Source organism: Macaca mulatta, chromosome 3 (genome assembly GCF_049350105.2).
Source record: "Macaca mulatta isolate MMU2019108-1 chromosome 3, T2T-MMU8v2.0, whole genome shotgun sequence".
NCBI classification, from domain to species: domain Eukaryota; kingdom Metazoa; phylum Chordata; class Mammalia; order Primates; family Cercopithecidae; genus Macaca; species Macaca mulatta.
Window position 1 is genome coordinate 37,899,435 of NC_133408.1, and position 14,360 is coordinate 37,913,794.

Genomic DNA, 14,360 nt, shown 5'->3' on the forward strand with positions numbered 1-14,360 from the left:
CTGTACTGAAAGTTCCTGACAGCCTTTGCAGGGCATTGGTGCCAGGCTCCCCGGGGTAATGGGGAGTGGGCCTTCCTTTATAAGAAGGCTTTCTCTAGGCTTTCCATATTCAGGAAGAAGCTCCCCAGCTGGGCCCGGCCACTGAAAGGAACCCTGAGCCTTAGTTTGCAGCCTAGAGATGCTCCAGGGTCTCCCCCAGTGCAACTTCCTGGAGAGCTACAACGTCAAGGGCATCAGATCCACAGAAAATACATGTGCTTCACTATACACCAGGTGTGTATTGAAACTAAAGCAGAATAATACTATTTTTTTTTTTTTTTTGAGATGGAGTCTCACCCTGTCCCCCAGGTTGGAGTGCAGTGGTGCAATCTCGGTTCACTGCAACCTCTGCCTCCCAGGTTCAAGCGATTCGTACTTCAGCCTCCCGAGGTATTACAGGCACGCACCACCACGCCTGGCTACTTTTTTGTGTTTTCTAGTAGAGAAGGGGTTTCGCCATGTCAGCCAAGCTGGTCTCAAACTCCTGACCTCAGCTGATCCACTTGCCTTGGCCTCCTGAAGTGCTGGGATTACAGGCGTTAGCCACTGAGCCCGGCCAAGACTCTCTTTATTTCCTAACTCTTGATTACAAGCATGTCTCTCATGTATATTTTACTGATTCATTCCTCTAAAAATATTGTTGCTTTTACTCAATATGGTAGAAGTTTCTATTATAGGGTAAGAAGAATAGCACAAAATATTCACCAGGCGTGGAGGATATCGTTGCAGTTCGAGAAAGAAATCATGATAAGTAGTAATTAAGGGTCTTGGTACCCATAGAGTCATCTCATCATCACTGTAAGAAATCATTCTTATGTTTATTTGTTGGAGCCTGATGATGTTAAACCCTTACTTTTGTATGACTATTCATAGCTTATCGGTGCTTTCATCTTTATAGCAACACATTAGAGTCTGGCTGCCTCAGGGCCCATTCCCTAGACACTTCCAGCCAGACATCCATGTATCAAAGCTCTAGTCAATCAAAACGTAGTGGACGTCTGCTAAGTAGGGCTTCCAAGGATGTTTTCTGTTTAGGATAAAAAGGGGGAAATGTGGCTAGCCACATTTGACCGCTATCCCTTCTTCTAGAACATGGATGTAAAGCTGGAGATAGTATAGCCATCTGGTGACCATGAAGCAGTGATCAGGAGGACAGGAAGCAACTCACAGAAGGACCCATACTCCCTTTCTCTTTCCACCCCGCTGTCCTGAGGGTTCTTCTTCCTCTTCTTCTTAAGTTGCGTACAGTGGATGCTTGGATCACTGAAGTCAGACCTTTCTTATTTTCTAGTGTAAGTGCTTGATGCTGTCAGTATCCCCAAGCACTGCTGTAGGTTCGTCTCCCAATTTTTATGTTGGGTCTTCATTTTCATTCATGACAAAATATTTTCTAATTCCCTTTGCATTTGCTCCTTTGACCCATGGATTATTTATAAGTATGTTGTTAAGTTCTAACTCTTTGGGGATTTTCCAGATAACTTTCTGTTATTGATTTCTGATTTAATTCCGCGGTGGCCAGAAAACATACTTTGCATGATTTCAATCCTTTTAAATTTATTGAGATTTGTTTTATGGCCCAGAATATCTTGGCAAATGTTCTGTGTGCACTTGCAAAGAATTTGTATTTTGCTGTTGTTGGGTGGAGTGTTCTGTAAATATCAATTAGGTCAAGCTGCTTGATAGTGCTGTTCAAGTCTTCTGTTTACTGATTTTCTAAGTTTTAAAGACATTTTAAAAAATGAAAAATGAAATGTTTATATATTTACTCACATATTGACCATTTCTGCTGTTCTTTTTCCCCTGTGTACATTCAGCTTTTGGTCTGGCATCTTCCTTCTCCCTGAAGGCATGTCCTTAACACTTCTTGTAATTCTGGTCTGACGGTGATAAATTCCACCCAGTGCCCTGTGCATGAGCGTTGGTGGGAGCACACACTCTTCCTGGCCTTGTGTGGGCTGTCAGGATTATGTGGCCTCCTCCTGTTATTTCCTGGCGTTGGTAGTTTCCTTACATGTATGCACAGATCAGCACTCAGCAAAAGACCCTGAAGCTCCGTCTGCCACAGCTGCCTCTTCTGTAGCATTTTGCTCCACTAGCTTTAGCCTCCTGGGCCTACCCAGACTCTAAACTCTGGCTTGTTAACTCAGCAAGCCCACTGGGATCTGTTTGGCTTCCCTCACCCTGGGCCGAGAACTCTTTTGAGGCAGTGAGCTGGACACCCTTTTGTTTTCCTTCACTCAGGAATCATTGTCCTGTGCTGCCGGTGGTCCAGTGTCAGAAATCATTGCTTCACATATTGTGTCTGGTTTTCTAGTTGTTTAATAACTAGAAATTATGGGGGAATAAATCTGATTCCTGTTACTGTATCATGGCTGAAAGCAAAAGTCCTATTCATCTACTTAAAAAAATGTAATTGTAGCAAAATATACATGTATTAGTTTGTTTTCACACTGCTATAAAGAGCTACCTGAGATTGGGTAATTTATAAAGAGAAGAAGTTGAATGGACTCACAGTCTTGCATGGCTGGGTAGGCCTCCCTCAGGAAAGTTGCAATCATGGCGGAAGGCAAAGGGGAAGAAGGCATGTCTTACATGGCAGCAGGAGAGAGAGAGCGGAGGGGAAGAACTGCACGCTTATCAGTGTGTGTGTGTGTGTGTGTGTGTGTGTTATAATGGGAAGAAGATGAAATAAATGGTTATAGTTAATTTGCGAACTTTGATCAAATCCCCTTTTTTGCCATATTCCTTTCCTTTTTTCTTTCCTTAAATTTCCCTTTTCTCATCTTCCTGCTTTTATTCTTCTCTTTTCTCTTTCTGTTCTCTCACGCTTTGCTTCTCCTTTCCTTTTCTGCTCTTCTTAGTCCATTTCTTCCCCCCCTTTCCTTCCATGTGTGCACAGTACACTGACCCAGGAAGCCGCCGTGTGCACACACACCTCAGTCAACATGATTGAGGTGCTACCTTATTAGCGTGAAGCAACTCACATTCCAGGGGCGGAGAGAAGGCGTGAACATCCATGAATGTAACCTGAGTTGAAGTGGCCTGAAAAGAAGTGTAGATACAGTACTTCAATTATTCAGTGACAGAGGTTATTTTTGGTTAGGGAGAATCGGGAAAGTCTTCACTGAAGGGCCGACAGTTGACCTGAAACCTGAGAGTCGGGCACAGCTGGGGTTTCCAACAGGTGCAAAGATTTTCTAGGTTACAGAACCACAAGAGCAAAAGCACAGATGTGGGACAAGCCTGCCATCCAGGACGATGTCACGTCATGATGCCATTCAGACCTGTTTTCCCAAAGATTCTAACTTTTTTAAACTTCAAAGTGGTATACAGAAAACAATAAATACAAGTCATCATTAAAATGGAACAATGAAAATTACTCATTTTTCATGCACTTTGCCCTTTACTGATTGGTTTTAGACATTGCACATTGCAAATATTTTTCCAACTTTATCATTTGTCTTTTGTATTTTACATCCTATTGTCCTTAAGAAAATAATTGCAACAAAAGAGTCACATCTCAGAAATTCTAACTCATGAAAATTAGTCATCCGAATTAACAAAAAGTTTGAATGACTAATTTATTAATAGAATTTTGGTTTTATTATGCTACACCCCTTGTGTCACCCTTGATTGCCAAACTAAGTCTTAGTAATTAGAGCTCATTGGAAACGTGTTTTAATAAATAGATGGCGATTGTTTCATTTTTAAGTGCCAAGAAGTTCATTCTTTACTAGGCTAAATTCATCTCTAACATCTTATGTTCTTAATCAGTGTAAGGAAATATTTTACCTTTAAATAAGTGTATTTTTAGCTTAATTTCTAAACAAATTATCATAAATTCTAAGTTAATGTTTTCCCAATTCTGTAGTAAGGTAAAACAGTCCATATCTACCTCATTTTATTATTGTATCAGCACAATTTTAGGCCTTCTTTTGGTTTCCATTTTAGTCATGAGAAATTTACTGAAATATCATGTTTCCTATAATCGTTATCAGTCTTAGTGGTGACTTTAAGTGAAACAGTGTGTGAATTGTCTTTGGAAAGCAAAGTTGTTCACCCTCCCTGGTCTGCTGTTGAGGAACCTCCGTGCCATTCTTAATATTTGAGTATATATCACCCTCGGTTTCCCTACAGAAATGTTGTGTTTTAACACTTCCACTTTTTCCATGACACAGCTGTCCTTGCCCCTCCTTGGCTTGGAGTTCTTTCGAATCTCCCCATCATCTACAGGGTAAAGTCTGTTTGAGAGCAGAACCTTGTAGCCAGAAGGCCCACTCAAATCCTATGTCTACCACGTGAGATGCAACTTAAAGGAAATCACTCACTTTCTCTCGGCATCAGCTTCCTTGTCTAGGAAGGGGGAGCAGTGTGGCTGCCCTACAGCATTGTTGGGAAGACTAATGAGAAAAGGCTCGTAAAGCCCTCAGCTGTCCCCGGGTGCACAGTGGGCCCTCCCGAGGTGGCACCACTGCCTTGACCTCCTGAGCAGTGGACAGGTTCCTCCTCCCTCCCAGGCCTGCTCAGCCAGGTCCGCGTTGCACCAGCTCCACAGGCATGCCTGCCACGTAGCCCCACAGAAGCACCTCCTCTGTCAGCCCTCAGCATGTGGACTGTGCTGGTCTCTCTCCCCAGATGTCCTTGCCCACCCTCAGATGTCTCCACGCCTCCCTGCAGACTGATACTCCTCTAGGGGGCGTTACCTGACCCCTGTCACCCTAGGCACACCCGGAAGCGCTTTGTCCCTGCTTCTTGGACCTGGCACACAGCTCTGCTGCAGGCATTGTATGGATATCACACTTCTTCCCTCACACATTCCCTTGACAATATGCATTTTAAAGCATTTGAATGAATTTTTAAAAATTCTAACTGTGAAATATTTCAGACATGTGGAAAGCTGTAATCAGATACCAGTGTATGACACTAACATTTAACAAATATGAACATTTTAAGGAGAAAGGAGTTTTACGAAAAAACCTAACCCTTCTCCCACTTTCCTCTTTGCTGAAGAAACCATGAACCTGAAGTTGGTGCTACTCCTTTGAATCTGTGCCTTTATATTTTATTACATATTTTCATCCCCATAATTCTCTAGAATAGCATTTCTGTATTTTTAAAATTTACATAAATATTTTCACCTTTAAAGTGGTTACCCTCAAATATTTAACACACGTAGTTGAACAGAGTCTACAATTTACCAACACATTCTGCATGAACAGGCCTCAACTTCTCTTGCATTGTTCATGTTTTGTGGTCTGCTGTGTGGGTTCTACCTGGTTTTTAATCTCCAGGTTGGTAATAATAACAATACAACCTCATTTTTTTTTCCAGTTGGTGATGATTTAGCCTTTCCAGTGTGTTTAACTCATTGCTTCTCTCGTCCTGCCCGTCCTTCTGGGCTTCATATCCTTAGAGAAGTTTCTCCTTCAGAAATCATTTCCCATTGGAAGGCTGGACATAGCTTTATTTTGCTTCTCTTTTTCTCCCACCTTTATTTTGGAAAATTTCAACCTGCAGAAATGTAAGGTATGAATTAACTGAGTACCTGACACCCTTCACCTAGATTCACCCACCGTGAATGTTTGGCCACTTTCACGTTTCTGTCCCCCGCTCCATTTCCCTCCCCTCTTTCCCTCTCTGCACGCGCTGTCACACACACTCTTTTTAGACTGACGAATTTGCAAATTTGTTGCAGACAGTCCTCCCTGATACTCCAGCATTCTCCAACATAACCACCATAAAATTATGGCTCTTGAAAATTTAGCATTGATTTATGTGTAGTTCTGTTACCTAATATATCATTCAAATTCAAATGTGCCTAATTGTAGCAAAAAGAGACCTTTATAGCTTTTTTTTTTTTTTCAATTCTAACATCCAATTAAGGATTATTTACTGTCTTTAGTAAAGACATCTCCTTACCCATAATCTAATCGTTCCCTGGCCTTTTATTTTTTCTCAACACTGACATCTTTGAAAACTCCAGAGCAGTTGTTTGGTAGAACGTCCTTCAGTCTTGAATTTGGCTGTTTCTCCTTTGTTAGATTCAAGTTAACTGTCTTTTTATTTATTTATTTTTTTAATTGCGACAGTGTCTTGCTCTGTCGCCCAGGCTGGAGTGGAGTGGTGATCTCAGCTCACTGCAACCTCCACCTCTCAGGTTGAAGCGATTCTCCTACCTCAGCCTCCTGAGTAGCTGGGACTGCAGGCGCGCACCACCAGGCCTGTTTTTAGTAGAGACATGGTTTCACCGTGCTAGCCAGGATGGTCTCAATCTCTTGACTTTGTGATCTGTCTGCCTCAGCCTCCCAAAGTGCTGGAATTATAGGCGTGAGCCAAGTTAACTATTGTAATGACCCCATGCCTTTCTCAGTGCACCACACCAGAGGCCACCTGATATCAGCTTGTCCCACTATTGATTATTTTGAGTGTGATTATTAAGCTAAATGGGGACCAACAGGTTTGTCCAAATGGAAAGGTGCATTTTTCCTTTGTGATTTATTAATAATCTGTGTGGTACTATGTTGAAACTATGGGACTCTTCTGTTTCTTCACACTCTGCTCACTCATGGATGGCTCTTGCCTCAGTCAGATATTACCACGATGTTTGTGTCCTAACTTCTACCATGCTATCTGTGTTTATTAGGTTAGTCTTCTTCTCTAAAGAACTCCTTTTCCTTCTTCACATTTTCATTCCTTTTTTTTAGGAAAGGGCTCATGTTCTTTGTGTTAATATGTTATAATATGCCATTACTCATTTGGATGTTCACATTGTTTCACATTTGGCTGTTGGGCATGGCTTCAGAGTATCTCCTGTATCTTTTCTGGATGTTCTTGTCTATCTATTTCTCACTTTCTAGCACAAGGTGCTCCAGGCTCACCTGTATTTTTCCTGACCTAGCCCTGGAATCAGCCTTTGCTCCAAGAAGCTTTGGTGCCTTTGAGTGCAATATGATATTTACGAACCAAGATCTGGCAGCTAAGTGTGCTTACTTCATTGGTATTCTTACTCCCAGACTGTTCAGTGGCTAGGAATGTGCACGTGTGTGTGTGTGTGTGTATTTTAAATCATGAGTTCACACTGGCACCTCTGATTCCAGTTCAACATCACAGAGTTCTTTCTCTCCTCCCATTTTCCACGTTTGTGTCTCCCTTCTCCCATAATCAGAACCCTGATTCCCCATCGCATTAATATATTTACTCCTTTATTCAATCCTACAATTCACACAAAACTGTTTTTGGAATTGCTATACCGATACTACTACTCACTACAAATTCAGTAAGAGAAATTTAATATTTCCTTCTAGTTCTTCTTATGCCTAGAAGATGTCTCATTAAGGGTTACAGTCAGATATTGGGTTCTAAACTTTCTTGCCTTAATTTTTTTTTCCTCTTCCATTTGTTATATTACCTATTTGATGTATAGTTAGGTTTATTTGTTTCTTTATAGGAAAACTTTTCTGTGTCTTAATTGAATAATGTATTTGTGGATATATAAATTGTTAGCGTAGTTCAAAAGTCAAAACTACATGAAAAGATGTGGTCAGAGAAGCCTCATCACGTTCCCTGTGTATACTTTGTACCCCATTCTCAACAATGCTTCATAAAGAGCTATTTTCCTAAGTTTCTGGTATATCCTTTCTGTGTTTTATTGTTTGCTTGTTTTTGTTTTCATTTTGCTAAAATAAGCATATAGCACAGAATGACAGAAAAAAATTGCAAATCGTGTATCTGATAAGGGTCATTGTCCATAATACATAAAGAATTTTTACCACTCAACAATAAAAAGACAAATGGCCTAATTTTAAAATGGACAAAGGATTTTAATATACAGTTTTCCAAAGAAGATAAATAAATGACCAATAAACACCTGATAAAATGCTTAACATAATTAGCCATTAGGGAAATGCAAATCAATACCACAATGGTGTACCTCTTTACTCTCACTAGGATGACAGGTTTTTGTTTTGTTTTGTTTTGTTTTTTTGAGACGGAGTCTCGCTCTGTTGCCCAGGCTGGAGTGCAGTGGTGCAATCTCAACTCACAACAAGCTCCATCTCCCAGGTTGATGCCATTCTCCTGCCTCAGCCTCCCGAGTAGCTGGGACTACAGGCGCCCGCCACCACGCCTGGCTGATATTTTTGTATTTTTAGTAGAGTCGGGGTTTCACCATGTTAGCCAGGATGGTCTTGATCTCCTGACCTCGTGATCTGCCTGCTTCGGCCTCCCAAGATGCTGGGATTACAGGCATGAGCCACGGTGCCTGGCCGACAGTTTTTCATTTTTTTCATTTATTTATTTATTTATTTTTAAATGGAAAATTAGAAGTGCTGGCAAGAAGTGGATAAATTTTAACCCTTATGCATTGTTTATAGGATTGTAAAATGGTACAGCTGCTGTGGAAAAGAGTTTGGCATTTCCTCAAAAGGTTAAATATAGAGTTACTCTATGACCTAGGAATTCCACTCCTAGGTTGTATGCAAGAGAATTGAAAGCATATGTGCACTCAAAAAATGCCTCACACATGTTTTTAGCAGCCGTATTCCATAATGGCTAAAGCAACTCAAATATCCATCAGAAACAACTCAAACGTCCATCAACAGATGAGTGGGTAAACAGGGTGTGATGTATCCATCCATGTAAGGGAATATTACTCAACTATCAAAAGGAAAGAAATACTGCCATGTAGTCTGTGATGGTTTGGATGTTTGTCCCTTCCAAGCCTCATGTTGAAATCTGATCCCCAATGTTGGAGGTGGGGCCTCAGGGCAGGTGTTTGGGTCATGGAGATGGGCCCCTCATGAATCGATTAGTGTTCTCTTTTGGGAGTGAGTTCTTGCCCTGTTGGTTCCTGAGAGAGCTGATTGTTAAAAAGAGCCTGGCACCTCCTAGACTCTCTCTTGCTTTCTCTCTGGCCATGTAATCTTTGCACACGAGACACCCCTTCCCCTTCCGCCATGAGCGGAAGCCACCTGAGGCCCTCACCAGATGCAGACGTCCAATCTTGAACTTTGCAGCCATCAGAATTATGAGCCCGATACACCTCTTTTCTTTATAAACCACGTAGTCTCAGGTATTCTGTTAAAGTAACACGAAGCAGGCTGAGATGTGGTACAAGATAGAAGAAACTTGAAAACATTATGCTGAGTGAAAGAAGCTAGACACAAAGACCCACATACTTTTATGAATCAGTTCATATGAAAGGTGCAAAATAGACAAATCCAATGAGACAGAAAATAGAGTAGTACTTACCAGGGACTGTGGGGAGGGGGCAGTGGAAAGTGAGTGCTGAAGAGTATAGGATTTCCTTTTGGAGTGATGAAAATACTCTGGAACTAGGAAGTGCTATACAACCTGGCAAATATAATATAATATAAATATTATATAATAAAACCAGCCTGGTGCAGTGGCTCACACCTATAATGCACTTTGGAAGACTGAGGTGGGAGGATTGCTTGAGTCTAGGAGTTCAGAGCAGCCTGAGCAACATAGCATAGACCCTGTCTCTACAAGAAATATATAAAAATTAGCCAGACATGGTGGTGCATACTTGTAGTTACAGCTACTCAGAAGGCTGAGGTGGAGGATGGCTTGAGCCCAGAAGATCAAGGCTGCAGTGAGCTACGATAACACCACTTCACTCCAGCCTGGGAGACAGAATGAAACCATGTATCTAAAACAAATTAATAATAGGCCAGGTGCGGTGGCTCATGCCTATAATCCCAGCACTTTGGGAGGCCGAGACAGGCAGATCACAAGGTCAGGAGATCGAGACCATTCTGGCTAATACGGTGGAACCCCATCTCTACTGAAAATACAAAAAATTAGCCAGGTGTGGTGGCGGGCACCTATAGTCCCAGCTACTCGGGAGGCTGAGGCAGGAGAATGGTGTGACCCTGGGAGGCGGAGCTTTCAGGGAGCCGAGATTGCGCCACTGCACTCCAGCCTGGGCAACAGAGCAAGACTCCGTCTCAAAAAAAAAAAAAAGTCATAATAAAACCTACTTAACTGTATTTTACAGCTGTAACTCTTATGTTATATGAATTATATCCGAAAAAAAATACAAGCATTTAAAAATATAATCAGCATCTTTTTCTTTTCCAATTCATATCCTGGAAATCAGCCCACATCAGTTCATAGATAACTTCACCATTCTTTTCTTTTTAGTAGCTGCTACATGTTTGTTATACCATGGTTTATTCTATCAGTCTCCTACATGGACATTTAAACGACTTGCAATATTTTTCTATTATAGGTAATGCTGCAATGAATATTTGTGCATTTTTGTATCACAGGAGATAATGTTACTCTCATTTTTGAATGATGGCCTGAATGTATATAAAACTCTAGGTTGATATTTCACTTTCCTTTTTTTTTTTTTTTTGAGACAGAGTCTCGCTCTGTCACCCAGGCTGGAGTGCAGTAGCCAGATCTCAGCTCACTGCAAGCTCCGCCTCCCGGGTTCACGCCATTCTCCTGCCTCAGCCTCCCGAGAAGCTGGGACTACAGGCGCCTGCCACCTCGCCCAGCTAGTTTTTTGTATTTTTTTAGTAGAGATGGGATTTCACCGTTAGCCAGGATGGTCTCGATCTCCTGACCTCGTGATCCGCCAGTCTCGGCCTCCCAAAGTGCTGGGATTACAGGCTCGAGCCACCGCGCCCAGCCGATATTTCACTTTCTTTCAATCCTTTGACACTATTGTTACATTTTCTTTTAGAAAATCTCTTTATTTTTCTGGTAAGAAATCTGCTTTCATTATAATTATTCTATTGTGGATAATCTTTCTCTGTGTTTTTTAGGGGTTTTTTTTTCCCCTTATCTTTGCTGTCTACAGTTTCACTAGGTAGTTATTTTCTCCTGTTTAAGAATCATTATGTTTCTTATTTCTTTAGAATCATGCCCTTTTTCATTTCCAAAGTTATTTTTTTAGAGGAATGATCTTGCTCTGTTGTCTAGGCTAGAGTGTACCGTGGCACAATTGCTCACTGTAACCCTGGACTCCCGGGTTCAAGCAGTCTTCCAGACTCAACCTCCTAAGTAGCAAGGACCACAAACACATGCCTCCATCCCTCGCTAATTAAAAAAAAAAAATGTGGAGATAAGTGTCTTGCTATGTTGCCCAGGCTGGTCTTGAACTCCTGGCCTCAAGCGATCCTCCCACCTTAGCCTCCCAAAGTGCTGAGATTACAGGTATGAACCACTGCACCTGGCCTCAGTTTCAAAATTCTTAGCCTTATTTTTTTCTGAATATTTCTTTTCTTTCAGTTGTTTTGGTCTCTTTCTAGAACTCCGATTTAAGCATATTTTGCATCTTCTCATTTTACCTTATTTTCTCTTCCCATTCATCGTTTCTGTGTCTCTTTGCTACATTCTGGAAAATTTCCTCCATCTCTTTTTCATTCAATTATTTTCTCTTTAGCTTTGTCTTATCTGATTTTGTCCTCACCTTTAAGTTTTTAATTCCAATGACTGTATTTTTCATTTGTGTTTCCATTTGCTACTCTTCAAATCCACCTTTTCATCGTGTTCTATTATTTTGTTAGAATTTTAATTCCTTTATGTTTAATCATTTTACATTTACTTATTTTAGAGTGTCTCCCAAATTATTAAGTTCAGGGGTGAAAATTCTGTTTTCAGAACGTACTAATCTTTACAATGGTGGCTGTATGTGTGTGTGTGTGTGTGTGTGTGTGTGTGTGTGTGTGTGTGAGAGAGAGAGAAAGAGAGAACTCATCTTCATTAATTGTTATATACATGGAACTCTCATGCTCCCTGGATTGTGCCTTACCATCAAATGGTTCACCTCTGCTTGTGCTATTGTCCTGCTGGTTTCAATGGTTTAGGGCTGGTTTAAATTAATTTTTCAGATTAAGGAGCCCTCCAAGACACAGGTAGCGTGTGTGTGTGTGTATATATATATATATATATATATATATATATATATATATATATATACTTTTATTTATTTTTTTTTTTTTTTAGACAGAGTCTTGCTCTGTCACCCAGGCTGGAGTGCAGTGGCATGATCTCAGCTCACCACAACCTCCACCTCCCAGGTTCAAGCAGCTATCCTGCTTCAGCCTCCTGAGTAGCTGGGACTACAGTTGCACGCCACCACGCCCAGCTAATTTTTTGTATTTTTTAGTAGAGTCGGGGTTTCACCATGTTCCCTAGGCTGGTTGTGAACTCCTGAGCTCAGGCAATCTGCCCACTTTGGCCTCCCAAAGTGCTGGGATGACCTGCGTCAGCCACCGTGCCCGACCTCTGTGTCTTTTTTGATCTCTTTTCTAGCACATGCTGTCTTTTCTCCATCAAGCTTACCTTTTCATTTAAAATTTCCTTCTTATATTTCACCTAGAATCTTATGTGCATAAGCAGGAATAAGGTCTATGACAGTATATTCTGACATATTGCTAAAATCAGATATATTTAAATATATTCTCTTTATTACAAAGATCTGTCTCTATCTATAAAACTTAAAACTTGCCATTTTAGCCATGCAACTTAGTAACATTAATTACATGCACATTGTTGTGTAAACATCATGCATATCTATTTCAAAAATGTTTTATCACCCAAACAGAAGCTCTGTACCTATTAAACAACGACTCCTCTATTCCCGCCTCCCAGTCACCACTGGTAGCCTCTATTCTGCGTAGTGTCTCTGAATTTGCATATTCGAGATATTTCACATATTTGTCCTTTTGTGTCTGGCTTATTTTACTTACCATAATGTTTTTAAGGGTTGTCTACATTGTAGCTTGTGTCAAAACCTCAATGCTTTTTATGGCTGAACACTATTTCATTATCTGACATACCACAGTCTGTCCACTCTCCTGTTGATGCACATTTAGGTTGTTTCTGCCTATTGGCTATTGTGAATAATGCTGCAGTGAACATTCATGTACAAGTATCTGTTCGAGTCTCTACGTTCAATTCCCTGGGAGATATCCCTAGGAGTGCGATTACTGAATCTTATAGCAACTTTGCGTTTTTAAAATAGAGTCTTAGCAAAGTGAAATAAATCACAAGGGCATAGCACCGCAACAGCAGAGGTGGTGAGGGTCTTACATCATCCCTCATCTATTTAGGTTAACATATATGATATTCAAAATTAAAAGCAAACTGTTTAGTCCTAGAATGGCCCAGTTCTTGTTTCTTATTGCTCAGCTGTGTACACACCATGTCTACCCAGTGTGAGTTTCAGTGGAGCTAAAATACTTTGATTGAGCAAGGGCTTGTGTGTGTGTGTGTTGTTTACGTTTAAAAACATTGTTTCAAGAGGGATTTTTGGTTGGCTTGGGGTTTGGGGGTGATACTGAACCAATAGTCATTCCTGCTTTGATACATTGTTTCCTGAGCCTTCTCATCCCTTCTCTGCGGCTTAGCTTTCATTATTTAACAAACATTTATTGAGTGCCCATGATGTGCTGGCTTCTGTGATACACACAGAGAAAATTAACCCTGGAGTAAGCTACTGAGGGCTGTGGTACAGGAAAGCACAGAATGTTCATGGGGCCGTGCGCATAACCCGGATGAGTGCGGTGCGACCGACTCACTTTGTGCATTGGACTGCAAACAATGAAGACTCACTGAAGTTCCAGCATGGGATGGGAAATTCATTGCACAAATGCAAGTGGGAACAGGGAAGGCAGGATTCGTGGGAATGACGCCAAATCCAGGAGACGATCAGCTTGGTCTCATTCCCCACCACGAACCTCGTGTCCCGACAGCATCAACACATCCCTTCGTACACGGCTGGCCAGATGCTCACCCGCGGTCCACTCAGCTGCATCCAGGATCGCCAGGTCGTTTGGAAACTGCATAGAGATTCATAGGCAGCTTCCCCTAAAAGGATGATATTCTGATGCTTAGCCCATCTGGTACACCCACCATTCATCTCTTCCTTCCTTTAAATATTCCGCAACTACTCATCTCAAACTCTTATCACACCTAAGCCTATCCTGATAATTGTCTTTTCCTCCAAATCCCCTTTAATACATTTTTCATGTCAAAGGGGAAATCATCTTCTTTTGTAAGAGAATACATGATAAATTTATTTTCCCTGTGCCTCCGGGATGTCTAGAGCGGGAGTCAGGAAAAGGAAGCATTCTTTGGGGGACTCAGGAGGAAAGAGCTCTGTGTGTGTGTGTGTGTGTGTGTGTGTGTGTGTGTGTGTGTGTGTGTGTGTACTGTAGAATACAGAGACAGTGATCCACATTAGAAAGGTATGGGTTAGACTCTCCTTCCCTAGAATGTTCCTTCTACCAGTGTGGGTGACACTGGAGCTGCGTTGGGCCACCAGGAGATGAAGGTGAGCCCAC

At 41.4% G+C, this 14,360-nt stretch overlaps 1 protein-coding gene across 4 annotated transcripts in view; it reads left to right on the plus strand.

Moving 5' to 3' along the window:
• SDK1 (sidekick cell adhesion molecule 1) overlaps positions 1 to 14,360 on the plus strand; it is a 964,538-nt gene that overhangs the window by 593,522 nt on the left and 356,656 nt on the right. The window lies entirely within an intron of this gene.